At 53.2% G+C, this 13,460-nt stretch overlaps 37 non-coding genes across 37 annotated transcripts; all 37 read left to right on the top strand.

The window, feature by feature from the left end:
* The first annotated feature begins 491 nt into the window (after window positions 1-491).
* trnar-ccu (transfer RNA arginine (anticodon CCU)) lies at window positions 492-564 on the top strand. Its single transcript has one exon. It is a non-coding gene; the product is annotated as a tRNA-Arg (tRNA).
* Window positions 565-1,127: 563 nt separating this feature from the next.
* On the top strand, window positions 1,128-1,199 carry trnam-cau (transfer RNA methionine (anticodon CAU)). Its single transcript has one exon. It is a non-coding gene; the product is annotated as a tRNA-Met (tRNA).
* A 261-nt stretch (window positions 1,200-1,460) lies between these two features.
* On the top strand, window positions 1,461-1,532 carry trnam-cau (transfer RNA methionine (anticodon CAU)). Its single transcript has one exon. It is a non-coding gene; the product is annotated as a tRNA-Met (tRNA).
* A 402-nt stretch (window positions 1,533-1,934) lies between these two features.
* On the top strand, window positions 1,935-2,007 carry trnar-ccu (transfer RNA arginine (anticodon CCU)). The gene has a single exon. It is a non-coding gene; the product is annotated as a tRNA-Arg (tRNA).
* Window positions 2,008-2,013: 6 nt separating this feature from the next.
* Window positions 2,014-2,085, top strand: trnam-cau (transfer RNA methionine (anticodon CAU)). Its single transcript has one exon. It is a non-coding gene; the product is annotated as a tRNA-Met (tRNA).
* A 402-nt stretch (window positions 2,086-2,487) lies between these two features.
* trnar-ccu (transfer RNA arginine (anticodon CCU)) lies at window positions 2,488-2,560 on the top strand. The gene has a single exon. It is a non-coding gene; the product is annotated as a tRNA-Arg (tRNA).
* A 6-nt stretch (window positions 2,561-2,566) lies between these two features.
* trnam-cau (transfer RNA methionine (anticodon CAU)) lies at window positions 2,567-2,638 on the top strand. Its single transcript has one exon. It is a non-coding gene; the product is annotated as a tRNA-Met (tRNA).
* Window positions 2,639-3,040: 402 nt separating this feature from the next.
* Window positions 3,041-3,113, top strand: trnar-ccu (transfer RNA arginine (anticodon CCU)). Its single transcript has one exon. It is a non-coding gene; the product is annotated as a tRNA-Arg (tRNA).
* A 6-nt stretch (window positions 3,114-3,119) lies between these two features.
* On the top strand, window positions 3,120-3,191 carry trnam-cau (transfer RNA methionine (anticodon CAU)). The gene has a single exon. It is a non-coding gene; the product is annotated as a tRNA-Met (tRNA).
* Window positions 3,192-3,926: 735 nt separating this feature from the next.
* trnar-ccu (transfer RNA arginine (anticodon CCU)) lies at window positions 3,927-3,999 on the top strand. Its single transcript has one exon. It is a non-coding gene; the product is annotated as a tRNA-Arg (tRNA).
* Window positions 4,000-4,483: 484 nt separating this feature from the next.
* Window positions 4,484-4,556, top strand: trnar-ccu (transfer RNA arginine (anticodon CCU)). Its single transcript has one exon. It is a non-coding gene; the product is annotated as a tRNA-Arg (tRNA).
* Window positions 4,557-4,562: 6 nt separating this feature from the next.
* Window positions 4,563-4,634, top strand: trnam-cau (transfer RNA methionine (anticodon CAU)). Its single transcript has one exon. It is a non-coding gene; the product is annotated as a tRNA-Met (tRNA).
* A 735-nt stretch (window positions 4,635-5,369) lies between these two features.
* trnar-ccu (transfer RNA arginine (anticodon CCU)) lies at window positions 5,370-5,442 on the top strand. Its single transcript has one exon. It is a non-coding gene; the product is annotated as a tRNA-Arg (tRNA).
* Window positions 5,443-5,448: 6 nt separating this feature from the next.
* trnam-cau (transfer RNA methionine (anticodon CAU)) lies at window positions 5,449-5,520 on the top strand. Its single transcript has one exon. It is a non-coding gene; the product is annotated as a tRNA-Met (tRNA).
* Window positions 5,521-5,781: 261 nt separating this feature from the next.
* Window positions 5,782-5,853, top strand: trnam-cau (transfer RNA methionine (anticodon CAU)). Its single transcript has one exon. It is a non-coding gene; the product is annotated as a tRNA-Met (tRNA).
* A 402-nt stretch (window positions 5,854-6,255) lies between these two features.
* On the top strand, window positions 6,256-6,328 carry trnar-ccu (transfer RNA arginine (anticodon CCU)). The gene has a single exon. It is a non-coding gene; the product is annotated as a tRNA-Arg (tRNA).
* A 6-nt stretch (window positions 6,329-6,334) lies between these two features.
* trnam-cau (transfer RNA methionine (anticodon CAU)) lies at window positions 6,335-6,406 on the top strand. Its single transcript has one exon. It is a non-coding gene; the product is annotated as a tRNA-Met (tRNA).
* A 402-nt stretch (window positions 6,407-6,808) lies between these two features.
* Window positions 6,809-6,881, top strand: trnar-ccu (transfer RNA arginine (anticodon CCU)). Its single transcript has one exon. It is a non-coding gene; the product is annotated as a tRNA-Arg (tRNA).
* A 6-nt stretch (window positions 6,882-6,887) lies between these two features.
* trnam-cau (transfer RNA methionine (anticodon CAU)) lies at window positions 6,888-6,959 on the top strand. The gene has a single exon. It is a non-coding gene; the product is annotated as a tRNA-Met (tRNA).
* Window positions 6,960-7,361: 402 nt separating this feature from the next.
* On the top strand, window positions 7,362-7,434 carry trnar-ccu (transfer RNA arginine (anticodon CCU)). Its single transcript has one exon. It is a non-coding gene; the product is annotated as a tRNA-Arg (tRNA).
* A 6-nt stretch (window positions 7,435-7,440) lies between these two features.
* Window positions 7,441-7,512, top strand: trnam-cau (transfer RNA methionine (anticodon CAU)). The gene has a single exon. It is a non-coding gene; the product is annotated as a tRNA-Met (tRNA).
* A 739-nt stretch (window positions 7,513-8,251) lies between these two features.
* On the top strand, window positions 8,252-8,324 carry trnar-ccu (transfer RNA arginine (anticodon CCU)). The gene has a single exon. It is a non-coding gene; the product is annotated as a tRNA-Arg (tRNA).
* A 6-nt stretch (window positions 8,325-8,330) lies between these two features.
* trnam-cau (transfer RNA methionine (anticodon CAU)) lies at window positions 8,331-8,402 on the top strand. The gene has a single exon. It is a non-coding gene; the product is annotated as a tRNA-Met (tRNA).
* A 261-nt stretch (window positions 8,403-8,663) lies between these two features.
* On the top strand, window positions 8,664-8,735 carry trnam-cau (transfer RNA methionine (anticodon CAU)). The gene has a single exon. It is a non-coding gene; the product is annotated as a tRNA-Met (tRNA).
* A 402-nt stretch (window positions 8,736-9,137) lies between these two features.
* Window positions 9,138-9,210, top strand: trnar-ccu (transfer RNA arginine (anticodon CCU)). Its single transcript has one exon. It is a non-coding gene; the product is annotated as a tRNA-Arg (tRNA).
* A 6-nt stretch (window positions 9,211-9,216) lies between these two features.
* Window positions 9,217-9,288, top strand: trnam-cau (transfer RNA methionine (anticodon CAU)). Its single transcript has one exon. It is a non-coding gene; the product is annotated as a tRNA-Met (tRNA).
* A 402-nt stretch (window positions 9,289-9,690) lies between these two features.
* On the top strand, window positions 9,691-9,763 carry trnar-ccu (transfer RNA arginine (anticodon CCU)). The gene has a single exon. It is a non-coding gene; the product is annotated as a tRNA-Arg (tRNA).
* Window positions 9,764-9,769: 6 nt separating this feature from the next.
* Window positions 9,770-9,841, top strand: trnam-cau (transfer RNA methionine (anticodon CAU)). The gene has a single exon. It is a non-coding gene; the product is annotated as a tRNA-Met (tRNA).
* A 402-nt stretch (window positions 9,842-10,243) lies between these two features.
* On the top strand, window positions 10,244-10,316 carry trnar-ccu (transfer RNA arginine (anticodon CCU)). The gene has a single exon. It is a non-coding gene; the product is annotated as a tRNA-Arg (tRNA).
* Window positions 10,317-10,322: 6 nt separating this feature from the next.
* trnam-cau (transfer RNA methionine (anticodon CAU)) lies at window positions 10,323-10,394 on the top strand. The gene has a single exon. It is a non-coding gene; the product is annotated as a tRNA-Met (tRNA).
* Window positions 10,395-11,129: 735 nt separating this feature from the next.
* trnar-ccu (transfer RNA arginine (anticodon CCU)) lies at window positions 11,130-11,202 on the top strand. Its single transcript has one exon. It is a non-coding gene; the product is annotated as a tRNA-Arg (tRNA).
* A 484-nt stretch (window positions 11,203-11,686) lies between these two features.
* On the top strand, window positions 11,687-11,759 carry trnar-ccu (transfer RNA arginine (anticodon CCU)). Its single transcript has one exon. It is a non-coding gene; the product is annotated as a tRNA-Arg (tRNA).
* A 6-nt stretch (window positions 11,760-11,765) lies between these two features.
* On the top strand, window positions 11,766-11,837 carry trnam-cau (transfer RNA methionine (anticodon CAU)). The gene has a single exon. It is a non-coding gene; the product is annotated as a tRNA-Met (tRNA).
* A 402-nt stretch (window positions 11,838-12,239) lies between these two features.
* On the top strand, window positions 12,240-12,312 carry trnar-ccu (transfer RNA arginine (anticodon CCU)). Its single transcript has one exon. It is a non-coding gene; the product is annotated as a tRNA-Arg (tRNA).
* A 6-nt stretch (window positions 12,313-12,318) lies between these two features.
* Window positions 12,319-12,390, top strand: trnam-cau (transfer RNA methionine (anticodon CAU)). The gene has a single exon. It is a non-coding gene; the product is annotated as a tRNA-Met (tRNA).
* A 735-nt stretch (window positions 12,391-13,125) lies between these two features.
* trnar-ccu (transfer RNA arginine (anticodon CCU)) lies at window positions 13,126-13,198 on the top strand. Its single transcript has one exon. It is a non-coding gene; the product is annotated as a tRNA-Arg (tRNA).
* Window positions 13,199-13,204: 6 nt separating this feature from the next.
* trnam-cau (transfer RNA methionine (anticodon CAU)) lies at window positions 13,205-13,276 on the top strand. Its single transcript has one exon. It is a non-coding gene; the product is annotated as a tRNA-Met (tRNA).
* The last annotated feature ends 184 nt before the right edge of the window (window positions 13,277-13,460 follow it).

Raw genomic sequence — 13,460 nt, 5'->3', positions numbered from 1 at the left:
AATCAGAACTGAGGCAGAGTAGAGTGGCGCAGCGGAAGCGTGCTGGGCCCATAACCCAGAGGTCGATGGATCGAAACCAACCTCTGCTAGGCCGAGTTTTTAGATGCCTCTCCTGCGCGTTGACGCGCGCCATTTCCCTCAGAGTCTGGGCCAGCGCTGACAACGGCGAGTGGAGGGGGCTTCGGAGTGGGGAACCTGTAGCCACTTCCACGTTTATATACACGTTCACTTGACTTAGTCTTGATCTTCCCGTCACTTTACACTGTCGTGTAAAATGCAAACACCTCTTCAAACAATCTTCTGACATGGAAACATTTCAAATCAGGAAATATAGCCATGCTCACCTGCCACAGTCAGTCTGGAGTGCTTTCTGCCAGCTCAGGGCCCGAGACCCGAAAATTCAACACAGTGGCTTTGTCCGGCTACCCCGACATTTAAAACATTCCTTTGATACCAGTGGAGCAAAGGCTCTGATGGAGCGCAGCTGGTAAGCCCCAGTGGCCTAATGGATAAGGCACTGGCCTCCTAAGCCAGGGATTGTGGGTTCGAGTCCCATCTGGGGTGAGGCGGAGCAGAGTGGCGCAGCGGAAGCGTGCTGGGCCCATAACCCAGAGGTCGATGGATCGATCGAAACCATCCTCTGCTAGGCCGAGTTTTTAGAGGCCTCTCCTGCGCGTTGACGCGCGCCATTTCCCTCAGAGTCTGGGCCAGCGCTGACAACGGCGAGTGGAGGGGGCTTCGGAGTGGGGAACCTGTAGCCACTTCCACGTTTATATACACGTTCACTTGACTTAGTCTTGATCTTCCCGTCACTTTACACTGTCGTGTAAAATGCAAACACCTCTTCAAACAATCTTCTGACATGGAAACATTTCAAATCAGGAAATATAGCCATGCTCACCTGCCACAGTCAGTCTGGAGTGCTTTCTGCCAGCTCAGGGCCCGAGACCCGAAAATTCAACACAGTGGCTTTGTCCGGCTATCCCGACATTTAAAAGATTCCTTTGATACCAGTGGAGCAAAGGCTCTGATGGAGCACAGCTGGTAAGCCCCAGTGGCCTAATGCATAAGGCACTGGCCTCATAAGCCAGGAATTGTGGGTTCGAGTCCCATCTGGGGTGAGGCGGAGCAGAGTGGCGCAGCGGAAGCGTGCTGGGCCCATAACCCAGAGGTCGATGGATCGAAACCATCCTCTGCTAGGCAAACCCTTTAGGTGCCACGATAGTAGAGCCGCACACATTTTGCCTTTCACAACCCACAGCCTGACACGGGAATGAAAACTACGACCGGCAGGCTTTCACTGGGGAACGTGCAGCCATTTCCGTATCCGACTACGCACCTCCTTTGACTTGTCCTGATCATCTCATCTGCATTTTCTCAAATCTGCCTTGCAATCCAATCAAACTGCAAGGAGAGCACTGGAGCTAATGGAAATGAGCAGGCAATCAGAAGTGAGGCAGAGCAGAGTGGCGCAGCGGAAGCGTGCTGGGCCCATAACCCAGAGGTCGATGGATCGAAACCATCCTCTGCTAGGCCGAGTTTTTAGATGCCTCTCCTGCGCGTTGACGCGCGCCATTTCCCTCAGAGTCTGGGCCAGCGCTGACAACGGCGAGTGGAGGGGGCTTCGGAGTGGGGAACCTGTAGCCACTTCCACGTTTATATACACGTTCACTTGACTTAGTCTTGATCTTCCCGTCACTTTACACTGTCGTGTAAAATGCAAACACCTCTTCAAACAATCTTCTGACATGGAAACATTTCAAATCAGGAAATATAGCCATGCTCACCTGCCACAGTCAGTCTGGAGTGCTTTCTGCCAGCTCAGGGCCCGAGACCCGAAAATTCAACACAGTGGCTTTGTCCAGCTATCCCGACATTTAAAACATTCCTTTGATACCAGTGGAGCAAAGGCTCTGATGGAGCGCAGCTGGTAAGCCCCAGTGGCCTAATGGATAAGGCACTGGCCTCCTAAGCCAGGGATTGTGGGTTCGAGTCCCATCTGGGGTGAGGCGGAGCAGAGTGGCGCAGCGGAAGCGTGCTGGGCCCATAACCCAGAGGTCGATGGATCGAAACCATCCTCTGCTAGGCCGAGTTTTTAGATGCCTCTCCTGCGCGTTGACGCGCGCCATTTCCCTCAGAGTCTGGGCCAGCGCTGACAACGGCGAGTGGAGGGGGCTTCGGAGTGGGGAACCTGTAGCCACTTCCACGTTTATATACACGTTCACTTGACTTAGTCTTGATCTTCCCGTCACTTTACACTGTCGTGTAAAATGCAAACACCTCTTCAAACAATCTTCTGACATGGAAACATTTCAAATCAGGAAATATAGCCATGCTCACCTGCCACAGTCAGTCTGGAGTGCTTTCTGCCAGCTCAGGGCCCGAGACCCGAAAATTCAACACAGTGGCTTTGTCCGGCTATCCCGACATTTAAAACATTCCTTTGATACCAGTGGAGCAAAGGCTCTGATGGAGCGCAGCTGGTAAGCCCCAGTGGCCTAATGGATAAGGCACTGGCCTCCTAAGCCAGGGATTGTGGGTTCGAGTCCCATCTGGGGTGAGGCGGAGCAGAGTGGCGCAGCGGAAGCGTGCTGGGCCCATAACCCAGAGGTCGATGGATCGAAACCATCCTCTGCTAGGCCGAGTTTTTAGATGCCTCTCCTGCGCGTTGACGCGCGCCATTTCCCTCAGAGTCTGGGCCAGCGCTGACAACGGCGAGTGGAGGGGGCTTCGGAGTGGGGAACCTGTAGCCACTTCCACGTTTATATACACGTTCACTTGACTTAGTCTTGATCTTCCCGTCACTTTACACTGTCGTGTAAAATGCAAACACCTCTTCAAACAATCTTCTGACATGGAAACATTTCAAATCAGGAAATATAGCCATGCTCACCTGCCACAGTCAGTCTTGAGTGCTTTCTGCCAGCTCAGGGCCCGAGACCCGAAAATTCAACACAGTGGCTTTGTCCGGCTATCCCGACATTTAAAACATTCCTTTGATACCAGTGGAGCAAAGGCTCTGATGGAGCGCAGCTGGTAAGCCCCAGTGGCCTAATGGATAAGGCACTGGCCTCCTAAGCCAGGGATTGTGGGTTCGAGTCCCATCTGGGGTGAGGCGGAGCAGAGTGGCGCAGCGGAAGCGTGCTGGGCCCATAACCCAGAGGTCGATGGATCGAAACCATCCTCTGCTAGGCTAACCCTTTAGGTGCCACGATAGTAGAGCCGCACACATTTTGCCTATCACAACCCACAGCCTGACACGGGAATGAAAACTACGACCGGCAGGCTTTCACTGGGGAACGTGCAGCCATTTCCGTATCCGACTACGCACCTCCTTTGACTTGTCCTGATCATCTCATCTGCATTTTCTCAAATCTGCCTTGCAATCCAATCAAACTGCAAGGAGAGCACTGGAGCTAATGGAAATGAGCAAGCAATCAGAACTGAGGCAGAGTAGAGTGGCGCAGCGGAAGCGTGCTGGGCCCATAACCCAGAGGTCGATGGATCGAAACCAACCTCTGCTAGGCCGAGTTTTTAGATGCCTCTCCTGCGCGTTGACGCGCGCCATTTCCCTCAGAGTCTGGGCCAGCACTGACAACGGCGAGTGGAGGGGGCTTCGGAGTGGGGAACCTGTAGCCACTTCCACGTTTATATACACGTTCACTTGACTTAGTCTTGATCTTCCCGTCACTTTACACTGTCGTGTAAAATGCAAACACCTCTTCAAACAATCTTCTGACATGGAAACATTTCAAATCAGGAAATATAGCCATGCTCACCTGCCACAGTCAGTCTGGAGTGCTTTCTGCCAGCTCAGGGCCCGAGACCCGAAAATTCAACACAGTGGCTTTGTCCGGCTATCCCGACATTTAAAACATTCCTTTGATACCAGTGGAGCAAAGGCTCTGATGGAGGGCAGCTGGTAAGCCCCAGTGGCCTAATGGATAAGGCACTGGCCTCCTAAGCCAGGGATTGTGGGTTCGAGTCCCATCTGGGGTGAGGCGGAGCAGAGTGGCGCAGCGGAAGCGTGCTGGGCCCATAACCCAGAGGTCGATGGATCGATCGAAACCATCCTCTGCTAGGCCGAGTTTTTAGATGCCTCTCCTGCGCGTTGACGCGCGCCATTTCCCTCAGAGTCTGGGCCAGCGCTGACAACGGCGAGTGGAGGGGGCTTCGGAGTGGGGAACCTGTAGCCACTTCCACGTTTATATACACGTTCACTTGACTTAGTCTTGATCTTCCCGTCACTTTACACTGTCGTGTAAAATGCAAACACCTCTTCAAACAATCTTCTGACATGGAAACATTTCAAATCAGGAAATATAGCCATGCTCACCTGCCACAGTCAGTCTGGAGTGCTTTCTGCCAGCTCAGGGCCCGAGACCCGAAAATTCAACACAGTGGCTTTGTCCGGCTATCCCGACATTTAAAACATTCCTTTGATACCAGTGGAGCAAAGGCTCTGATGGAGCGCAGCTGGTAAGCCCCAGTGGCCTAATGGATAAGGCACTGGCCTCCTAAGCCAGGGATTGTGGGTTCGAGTCCCATCTGGGGTGAGGCGGAGCAGAGTGGCGCAGCGGAAGCGTGCTGGGCCCATAACCCAGAGGTCGATGGATCGAAACCATCCTCTGCTAGGCTAACCCTTTAGGTGCCACGATAGTAGAGCCGCACACATTTTGCCAATCACAACCCACAGCCTGACACGGGAATGAAAACTACGACCGGCAGGCTTTCACTGGGGAACGTGCAGCCATTTCCGTATCCGACTACGCACCTCCTTTGACTTGTCCTGATCATCTCATCTGCATTTTCTCAAATCTGCCTTGCAATCCAATCAAACTGCAAGGAGAGCACTGGAGCTAATGGAAATGAGCAAGCAATCAGAACTGAGGCAGAGTAGAGTGGCGCAGCGGAAGTGTGCTGGGCCCATAACCCAGAGGTCGATGGATCGAAACCAACCTCTGCTAGGCCGAGTTTTTAGATGCCTCTCCTGCGCGTTGACGCGCGCCATTTCCCTCAGAGTCTGGGCCAGCGCTGACAACGGCGAGTGGAGGGGGCTTCGGAGTGGGGAACCTGTAGCCACTTCCACGTTTATATACACGTTCACTTGACTTAGTCTTGATCTTCCCGTCACTTTACACTGTCGTGTAAAATGCAAACACCTCTTCAAACAATCTTCTGACATGGAAACATTTCAAATCAGGAAATATAGCCATGCTCACCTGCCACAGTCAGTCTGGAGTGCTTTCTGCCAGCTCAGGGCCCGAGACCCGAAAATTCAACACAGTGGCTTTGTCCGGCTATCCCGACATTTAAAACATTCCTTTGATACCAGTGGAGCAAAGGCTCTGATGGAGCGCAGCTGGTAAGCCCCAGTGGCCTAATGGATAAGGCACTGGCCTCCTAAGCCAGGGATTGTGGGTTCGAGTCCCATCTGGGGCGAGGCGGAGCAGAGTGGCGCAGCGGAAGCGTGCTGGGCCCATAACCCAGAGGTCGATGGATCGAAACCATCCTCTGCTAGGCTAACCCTTTAGGTGCCACGATAGTAGAGCCGCACACATTTTGCCTTTCACAACCCACAGCCTGACACGGGAATGAAAACTACGACCGGCAGGCTTTCACTGGGGAACGTGCAGCCATTTCCGTATCCGACTACGCACCTCCTTTGACTTGTCCTGATCATCTCATCTGCATTTTCTCAAATCTGCCTTGCAATCCAATCAAACTGCAAGGAGAGCACTGGAGCTAATGGAAATGAGCGGGCAATCAGAACTGAGGCAGAGCAGAGTGGCGCAGCGGAAGCGTGCTGGGCCCATAACCCAGAGGTCGATGGATCGAAACCATCCTCTGCTAGGCCCAGTTTTTAGATGCCTCTCCTGCGCGTTGACGCGCGCCATTTCCCTCAGAGTCTGGGCCAGCACTGACAACGGCGAGTGGAGGGGGCTTCGGAGTGGGGAACCTGTAGCCACTTCCACGTTTATATACACGTTCACTTGACTTAGTCTTGATCTTCCCGTCACTTTACACTGTCGTGTAAAATGCAAACACCTCTTCAAACAATCTTCTGACATGGAAACATTTCAAATCAGGAAATATAGCCATGCTCACCTGCCACAGTCAGTCTGGAGTGCTTTCTGCCAGCTCAGGGCCCGAGACCCGAAAATTCAACACAGTGGCTTTGTCCGGCTATCCCGACATTTAAAACATTCCTTTGATACCAGTGGAGCAAAGGCTCTGATGGAGCGCAGCTGGTAAGCCCCAGTGGCCTAATGGATAAGGCACTGGCCTCCTAAGCCAGGGATTGTGGGTTCGAGTCCCATCTGGGGTGAGGCGGAGCAGAGTGGCGCAGCGGAAGCGTGCTGGGCCCATAACCCAGAGGTCGATGGATCGAAACCATCCTCTGCTAGGCCGAGTTTTTAGATGCCTCTCCTGCGCGTTGACGCGCGCCATTTCCCTCAGAGTCTGGGCCAGCGCTGACAACGGCGAGTGGAGGGGGCTTCGGAGTGGGGAACCTGTAGCCACTTCCACGTTTATATACACGTTCACTTGACTTAGTCTTGATCTTCCCGTCACTTTACACTGTCGTGTAAAATGCAAACACCTCTTCAAACAATCTTCTGACATGGAAACATTTCAAATCAGGAAATATAGCCATGCTCACCTGCCACAGTCAGTCTGGAGTGCTTTCTGCCAGCTCAGGGCCCGAGACCCGAAAATTCAACACAGTGGCTTTGTCCGGCTATCCCGACATTTAAAACATTCCTTTGATACCAGTGGAGCAAAGGCTCTGATGGAGCGCAGCTGGTAAGCCCCAGTGGCCTAATGGATAAGGCACTGGCCTCCTAAGCCAGGGATTGTGGGTTCGAGTCCCATCTGGGGTGAGGCGGAGCAGAGTGGCGCAGCGGAAGCGTGCTGGGCCCATAACCCAGAGGTCGATGGATCGAAACCATCCTCTGCTAGGCCGAGTTTTTAGATGCCTCTCCTGCGCGTTGACGCGCGCCATTTCCCTCAGAGTCTGGGCCAGCGCTGACAACGGCGAGTGGAGGGGGCTTCGGAGTGGGGAACCTGTAGCCACTTCCACGTTTATATACACGTTCACTTGACTTAGTCTTGATCTTCCCGTCACTTTACACTGTCGTGTAAAATGCAAACACCTCTTCAAACAATCTTCTGACATGGAAACATTTCAAATCAGGAAATATAGCCATGCTCACCTGCCACAGTCAGTCTGGAGTGCTTTCTGCCAGCTCAGGGCCCGAGACCCGAAAATTCAACACAGTGGCTTTGTCCGGCTATCCCGACATTTAAAACATTCCTTTGATACCAGTGGAGCAAAGGCTCTGATGGAGCGCAGCTGGTAAGCCCCAGTGGCCTAATGGATAAGGCACTGGCCTCCTAAGCCAGGGATTGTGGGTTCGAGTCCCATCTGGGGTGAGGCGGAGCAGAGTGGCGCAGCGGAAGCGTGCTGGGCCCATAACCCAGAGGTCGATGGATCGAAACCATCCTCTGCTAGGCTAACCCTTTAGGTGCCACGATAGTAGAGCCGCACACATTTTGCCTATCACAACCCACAGCCTGACACGGGAATGAAAACTACGACCGGCAGGCTTTCACTGGGGAACGTGCAGCCATTTCCGTATCCGACTACGCACCTCCTTTGACTTGTCCTGATCATCTCATCTGCATTTTCTCAAATCTGCCTTGCAATCCAATCAAACTGCAAGGAGAGCACTGGAGCTAATGGAAATGAGCAGGCAATCAGAACTGAGGCAGAGCAGAGTGGCGCAGCGGAAGCGTGCTGGGCCCATAACCCAGAGGTCGATGGATCGAAACCAACCTCTGCTAGGCCGAGTTTTTAGATGCCTCTCCTGCGCGTTGACGCGCGCCATTTCCCTCAGAGTCTGGGCCAGCGCTGACAACGGCGAGTGGAGGGGGCTTCGGAGTGGGGAACCTGTAGCCACTTCCACGTTTATATACACGTTCACTTGACTTAGTCTTGATCGATCTTCCCGTCACTTTACACTGTCGTGTAAAATGCAAACACCTCTTCAAACAATCTTCTGACATGGAAACATTTCAAATCAGGAAATATAGCCATGCTCACCTGCCACAGTCAGTCTGGAGTGCTTTCTGCCAGCTCAGGGCCCGAGACCCGAAAATTCAACACAGTGGCTTTGTCCGGCTATCCCGACATTTAAAACATTCCTTTGATACCAGTGGAGCAAAGGCTCTGATGGAGCGCAGCTGGTAAGCCCCAGTGGCCTAATGGATAAGGCACTGGCCTCCTAAGCCAGGGATTGTGGGTTCGAGTCCCATCTGGGGTGAGGCGGAGCAGAGTGGCGCAGCGGAAGCGTGCTGGGCCCATAACCCAGAGGTCGATGGATCGAAACCATCCTCTGCTAGGCTAACCCTTTAGGTGCCACGATAGTAGAGCCGCACACATTTTGCCTTTCACAACCCACAGCCTGACACGGGAATGAAAACTACGACCGGCAGGCTTTCACTGGGGAACGTGCAGCCATTTCCGTATCCGACTACGCACCTCCTTTGACTTGTCCTGATCATCTCATCTGCATTTTCTCAAATCTGCCTTGCAATCCAATCAAACTGCAAGGAGAGCACTGGAGCTAATGGAAATGAGCGGGCAATCAGAACTGAGGCAGAGCAGAGTGGCGCAGCGGAAGCGTGCTGGGCCCATAACCCAGAGGTCGATGGATCGAAACCATCCTCTGCTAGGCCCAGTTTTTAGATGCCTCTCCTGCGCGTTGACGCGCGCCATTTCCCTCAGAGTCTGGGCCAGCACTGACAACGGCGAGTGGAGGGGGCTTCGGAGTGGGGAACCTGTAGCCACTTCCACGTTTATATACACGTTCACTTGACTTAGTCTTGATCTTCCCGTCACTTTACACTGTCGTGTAAAATGCAAACACCTCTTCAAACAATCTTCTGACATGGAAACATTTCAAATCAGGAAATATAGCCATGCTCACCTGCCACAGTCAGTCTGGAGTGCTTTCTGCCAGCTCAGGGCCCGAGACCCGAAAATTCAACACAGTGGCTTTGTCCGGCTATCCCGACATTTAAAACATTCCTTTGATACCAGTGGAGCAAAGGCTCTGATGGAGCGCAGCTGGTAAGCCCCAGTGGCCTAATGGATAAGGCACTGGCCTCCTAAGCCAGGGATTGTGGGTTCGAGTCCCATCTGGGGTGAGGCGGAGCAGAGTGGCGCAGCGGAAGCGTGCTGGGCCCATAACCCAGAGGTCGATGGATCGAAACCATCCTCTGCTAGGCCGAGTTTTTAGATGCCTCTCCTGCGCGTTGACGCGCGCCATTTCCCTCAGAGTCTGGGCCAGCGCTGACAACGGCGAGTGGAGGGGGCTTCGGAGTGGGGAACCTGTAGCCACTTCCACGTTTATATACACGTTCACTTGACTTAGTCTTGATCTTCCCGTCACTTTACACTGTCGTGTAAAATGCAAACACCTCTTCAAACAATCTTCTGACATGGAAACATTTCAAATCAGGAAATATAGCCATGCTCACCTGCCACAGTCAGTCTGGAGTGCTTTCTGCCAGCTCAGGGCCCGAGACCCGAAAATTCAACACAGTGGCTTTGTCCGGCTATCCCGACATTTAAAACATTCCTTTGATACCAGTGGAGCAAAGGCTCTGATGGAGCGCAGCTGGTAAGCCCCAGTGGCCTAATGGATAAGGCACTGGCCTCCTAAGCCAGGGATTGTGGGTTCGAGTCCCATCTGGGGTGAGGCGGAGCAGAGTGGCGCAGCGGAAGCGTGCTGGGCCCATAACCCAGAGGTCGATGGATCGAAACCATCCTCTGCTAGGCCGAGTTTTTAGATGCCTCTCCTGCGCGTTGACGCGCGCCATTTCCCTCAGAGTCTGGGCCAGCGCTGACAACGGCGAGTGGAGGGGGCTTCGGAGTGGGGAACCTGTAGCCACTTCCACGTTTATATACACGTTCACTTGACTTAGTCTTGATCTTCCCGTCACTTTACACTGTCGTGTAAAATGCAAACACCTCTTCAAACAATCTTCTGACATGGAAACATTTCAAATCAGGAAATATAGCCATGCTCACCTGCCACAGTCAGTCTTGAGTGCTTTCTGCCAGCTCAGGGCCCGAGACCCGAAAATTCAACACAGTGGCTTTGTCCGGCTATCCCGACATTTAAAACATTCCTTTGATACCAGTGGAGCAAAGGCTCTGATGGAGCGCAGCTGGTAAGCCCCAGTGGCCTAATGGATAAGGCACTGGCCTCCTAAGCCAGGGATTGTGGGTTCGAGTCCCATCTGGGGTGAGGCGGAGCAGAGTGGCGCAGCGGAAGCGTGCTGGGCCCATAACCCAGAGGTCGATGGATCGAAACCATCCTCTGCTAGGCTAACCCTTTAGGTGCCACGATAGTAGAGCCGCACACATTTTGCCTATCACAACCCACAGCCTGACACGGGAATGAAAACTACGACCGGCAGGCTTTCACTGGGGAACGTGCAGCCATTTCCGTATCCGACTACGCACCTCCTTTGACTTGTCCTGATCATCTCATCTGCATTTTCTCAAATCTGCCTTGCAATCCAATCAAACTGCAAGGAGAGCACTGGAGCTAATGGAAATGAGCAAGCAATCAGAACTGAGGCAGAGTAGAGTGGCGCAGCGGAAGCGTGCTGGGCCCATAACCCAGAGGTCGATGGATCGAAACCAACCTCTGCTAGGCCGAGTTTTTAGATGCCTCTCCTGCGCGTTGACGCGCGCCATTTCCCTCAGAGTCTGGGCCAGCGCTGACAACGGCGAGTGGAGGGGGCTTCGGAGTGGGGAACCTGTAGCCACTTCCACGTTTATATACACGTTCACTTGACTTAGTCTTGATCTTCCCGTCACTTTACACTGTCGTGTAAAATGCAAACACCTCTTCAAACAATCTTCTGACATGGAAACATTTCAAATCAGGAAATATAGCCATGCTCACCTGCCACAGTCAGTCTGGAGTGCTTTCTGCCAGCTCAGGGCCCGAGACCCGAAAATTCAACACAGTGGCTTTGTCCGGCTATCCCGACATTTAAAACATTCCTTTGATACCAGTGGAGCAAAGGCTCTGATGGAGGGCAGCTGGTAAGCCCCAGTGGCCTAATGGATAAGGCACTGGCCTCCTAAGCCAGGGATTGTGGGTTCGAGTCCCATCTGGGGTGAGGCGGAGCAGAGTGGCGCAGCTGAAGCGTGCTGGGCCCATAACCCAGAGGTCGATGGATCGAAACCATCCTCTGCTAGGCCGAGTTTTTAGATGCCTCTCCTGCGCGTTGACGCGCGCCATTTCCCTCAGAGTCTGGGCCAGCGCTGACAACGGCGAGTGGAGGGGGCTTCGGAGTGGGGAACCTGTAGCCACTTCCACGTTTATATACACGTTCACTTGACTTAGTCTTGATCGATCTTCCCGTCACTTTACACTGTCGTGTAAAATGCAAACACCTCTTCAAACAATCTTCTGACATGGAAACATTTCAAATCAGGAAATATAGCCATGCTCACCTGCCACAGTCAGTCTGGAGTGCTTTCTGCCAGCTCAGGGCCCGAGACCCGAAAATTCAACACAGTGGCTTTGTCCGGCTATCCCGACATTTAAAACATTCCTTTGATACCAGTGGAGCAAAGGCTCTGATGGAGCGCAGCTGGTAAGCCCCAGTGGCCTAATGGATAAGGCACTGGCCTCCTAAGCCAGGGATTGTGGGTTCGAGTCCCATCTGGGGTGAGGCGGAGCAGAGTGGCGCAGCGGAAGCGTGCTGGGCCCATAACCCAGAGGTCGATGGATCGAAACCATCCTCTGCTAGGCCGAGTTTTTAGATGCCTCTCCTGCGCGTTGACGCGCGCCATTTCCCTCAGAGTCTGGGCCAGCGCTGACAACGGCGAGTGGAGGGGGCTTCGGAGTGGGGAACCTGTAGCCACTTCCACGTTTATATACACGTTCACTTGACTTAGTCTTGATCTTCCCGTCACTTTACACTGTCGTGTAAAATGCAAACACCTCTTCAAACAATCTTCTGACATGGAAACATTTCAAATCAGGAAATATAGCCATGCTCACCTGCCACAGTCAGTCTGGAGTGCTTTCTGCCAGCTCAGGGCCCGAGACCCGAAAATTCAACACAGTGGCTTTGTCCGGCTATCCCGACATTTAAAAGATTCCTTTGATACCAGTGGAGCAAAGGCTCTGATGGAGCGCAGCTGGTAAGCCCCAGTGGCCTAATGGATAAGGCACTGGCCTCCTAAGCCAGGGATTGTGGGTTCGAGTCCCATCTGGGGTGAGGCGGAGCAGAGTGGCGCAGCGGAAGCGTGCTGGGCCCATAACCCAGAGGTCGATGGATCGAAACCATCCTCTGCTAGGCTAACCCTTTAGGTGCCACGATAGTAGAGCCGCACACATTTTGCCTATCACAACCCACAGCCTGACACGGGAATGAAAACTACGACCGGCAGGCTTTCACTGGGGAACGTGCAGCCATTTCCGTATCCGACTACGCACCTCCTTTGACTTGTCCTGATCATCTCATCTGCATTTTCTCAAATCTGCCTTGCAATCCAATCAAACTGCAAGGAGAGCACTGGAGCTAATGGAAATGAGCAAGCAATCAGAACTGAGGCAGAGTAGAGTGGCGCAGCGGAAGCGTGCTGGGCCCATAACCCAGAGGTCGATGGATCGAAACCAACCTCTGCTAGGCCGAGTTTTTAGATGCCTCTCCTGCGCGTTGACGCGCGCCATTTCCCTCAGAGTCTGGGCCAGCGCTGACAACGGCGAGTGGAGGGGGCTTCGGAGTGGGGAACCTGTAGCCACTTCCACGTTTATATACACGTTCACTTGACTTAGTCTTGATCTTCCCGTCACTTTACACTGTCGTGTAAAATGCAAACACCTCTTCAAACAATCTTCTGACATGGAAACATTTCAAATCAGGAAATATAGCCATGCTCACCTGCCACAGTCAGTCTGGAGTGCTTTCTGCCAGCTCAGGGCCCGAGACCCGAAAATTCAACACAGTGGCTTTGTCCGGCTATCCCGACATTTAAAACATTCCTTTGATACCAGTGGAGCAAAGGCTCTGATGGAGCGCAGCTGGTAAGCCCCAGTGGCCTAATGGATAAGGCACTGGCCTCCTAAGCCAGGGATTGTGGGTTCGAGTCCCATCTGGGGCGAGGCGGAGCAGAGTGGCGCAGCGGAAGCGTGCTGGGCCCATAACCCAGAGGTCGATGGATCGAAACCATCCTCTGCTAGGCTAACCCTTTAGGTGCCACGATAGTAGAGCCGCACACATTTTGCCTTTCACAACCCACAGCCTGACACGGGAATGAAAACTACGACCGGCAGGCTTTCACTGGGGAACGTGCAGCCATTTCCGTATCCGACTACGCACCTCCTTTGACTTGTCCTGATCATCTCATCTGCATTTTCTCAAAT

The sequence above is a fragment of the Alosa pseudoharengus genome, unplaced genomic scaffold, assembly GCF_046254945.1.
Source record: "Alosa pseudoharengus isolate Yale_2024_CS ecotype anadromous, Long Island Sound unplaced genomic scaffold, YU_APseudo_1.1 YU_APseudo_1.1_scf_23, whole genome shotgun sequence".
NCBI lineage: Eukaryota > Metazoa > Chordata > Actinopteri > Clupeiformes > Clupeidae > Alosa > Alosa pseudoharengus.
The sequence above is the reverse complement of the archived record's forward strand: the minus strand, read 5'-3'. Positions and strand labels throughout refer to the sequence as shown.